Source organism: Penaeus chinensis, chromosome 35, assembly GCF_019202785.1.
Source record: "Penaeus chinensis breed Huanghai No. 1 chromosome 35, ASM1920278v2, whole genome shotgun sequence".
In the NCBI taxonomy this organism is placed as follows: domain Eukaryota; kingdom Metazoa; phylum Arthropoda; class Malacostraca; order Decapoda; family Penaeidae; genus Penaeus; species Penaeus chinensis.
Window position 1 is genome coordinate 12,568,876 of NC_061853.1, and position 2,500 is coordinate 12,571,375.

At 39.8% G+C, this 2,500-nt stretch overlaps 1 protein-coding gene across 9 annotated transcripts in view; it reads left to right on the plus strand.

Moving 5' to 3' along the window:
* The window catches only part of LOC125044193 (ankyrin repeat domain-containing protein 10-like), a 105,832-nt gene that overhangs the window by 93,401 nt on the left and 9,931 nt on the right, over nt 1–2,500 (plus strand). For 2 of the 9 annotated variants that reach the window (XR_007116454.1, XR_007116455.1), the window contains exon 6: nt 877–1,285. The exons of 4 other annotated variants lie outside the window; for them this stretch is intronic. The gene's annotated coding sequence lies outside the window, so the exon portion shown is untranslated. Of the gene's footprint in view, nt 1–876; nt 1,286–2,500 lie in introns of those variants that run through there. 3 more of the 9 variants (XM_047640679.1, XM_047640682.1, XM_047640683.1) reach the window with 2 other exon arrangements.

Sequence of the window (2,500 nt, forward strand, 5' to 3'; positions counted from 1 at the left end):
GCACCAAGGAGCCAATTACGATTACTGCCTGTCTCGCCAGTTTACCCTTTTCCTTGATTTTCGAAAATAATTTATGTTATCTTATATTACTGTTACTAATGCCTATAATATTATAGTAATTATAATATCTATAACAAAAATAACACCATTGAAATTTAGGGAAGGATGGGATAAGTAAGGTCACAAGGTCAACTAATTGACTCCTTTGTGGCTAAGCACTAGCAGAGCCATCCATGTGCAGAGACATTTCACAAAAAAAATGGAAAATGAGCATAGGATTTTTCTGATGGCATTGAGTTAACATCATAAATTTATCATTATTATAAATTTGTTTTAATCTTGTTATGTTTGGTATGCTCCGCCTTTGGTTATTTATTTTTTGTTCTTCCAATTTTGTTTTTTATAGTGATGAGTGGGATTATTGTTATTTTTTGGTTTACATTATTTGTTCTTTCTAGATTATTTATGATATATATTGTATTTTATCACATAAATGTACATTTTTGTATGGAAATTGATCAATTTCTTGAGCTTTTTGATAGTACATTAAATGTGCTTGAGGCTTTCTCTGTTTTTTTTTTTTTTTTTTTTTTTTTGTTAAAACAGTCCCCTTTCTGCAGTCTGGCCTTCTTAATCTCTGAGTAACTTTTCTCTTTTGGGATTTACTATTTTACTATTATACTCACAAGGCATTTCAATAAATTTAATTTCTTTCCTTCTGTGTCAAGCCTTTCCAAGCATAAAAGCCTACCTGGGGGAAAGTTGTGATTCAGACCCTTGTTTTAACTTTTCATTTGTGTGTGAATAATGTGTTTTGGTATTTTTTGTTTTCCATGTTGTTAAATAAACATGTCCCTTTCACTATTCTGGTTACAGGGCCTCAGTTACTCCCTCTTACCAGCAACTTCACCAGATTGCAAGCTTTATCCTCGACCCAACAACCCAGAGTACCATTTTGTGATATAACAAACTCTCCTAGTAACCCTTTTGGGGAAGGTGGGCATGCCAGAGTTCCGAGTTGTGTTAATACGAAAAGACTGGGAGAGATTTGTAGTAGTGATGGCATCAGCGATGGGTCAGTATGGATGGAAGCAGAGAACACAGATGGGGAATGCAAGAGAGGCATTTTACAGGCTGGTAGTGAATGTGACAAGACGTCGGAACTTTATGCCGAAATGCTCAGGGAAACTCATGGCTGTGAACCATACTTGTTTTGTTTCTAAAGACAAGCATTCTGTATGTCACTTTATAGAAGAGGAGGATGAAGATTTGTGAAATGGTTAAGGTACAGTATCTCATTTGTTATCTGCTGTGGCTCAGACTCTAATAATGTCCCTTCATATTATGGATCAATGAAATTTGACCAGGTTTTGAATGCAGGAAATATTTATCAGGTGCAAACTGTGTGAAGACAGTGTGGGAGGCAAAATCATCTGTGTCTGCATGGCAGTGGAGAGAGAAATATACGTTATTTTGAAGCAGGTGCTGCATCTGTTACATAAAAGAGTTTGGACATCAGGGACATAGACCAGAAAGAGCAAAAACTAGACACCTTAGCAGTGTTAGACCTGGACAGATTTGATTGCCTTCCTAGATTATGCCATGAAGTAGTAATGCTTAATAAATTGCATGACCATGATAAGGTGAATTTGGTGTTTCCTTCCTGACACCCAAATTGGCCTTCCCGAATGGACTATTGTACCAAAACCTTCAGCAAAGTTTGGTCCTTCCAAATCACAAGGTACATGTTGCATGTTCCTATCGGCAGATTTGAACACCAATGGGATGGATTGGACTGTCATGCTTTTTACTTTGTAGTGTACTGTATTTTAATTACATTTAATGAGTTGTTTAATTTCTTATTATTTTCAGATGTGGATAATGAATTGCCTCTCATTTCTAAGGCAAACCTCTCTAGAATAGGGTTTTCATACTTATACACATGCATGTGCATGTGTGCACATCTATACATACACCCCCCTACTAACACATAAACACACACACACACACACACTTACACACACACACACACACACACACACACACACACACACACACACACACACACACACACACAAGTACATGCACGCGCACGCACACGCACACGCACACACACACGCACACGCACACGCACACGCACACGCACACGCACACGCACACGCTCACGCTCACACACACGCACACCTACACACGCACGCACACACACACGCACACACACACACACACCACACACACACCACACACACACACACACACACACACACACACACACACACACACACACACACACACACACACACACACACACACACACACACACACGCAAGCACACACGGACACACACACACACACACACACACACACACACACACACACACACACACACACACACACACACACACACACGCACACACACACGCACACACACACGTACACACACACGCGCACACACACACGCACACACACACGCACACACACACACACACACACACACTCACAC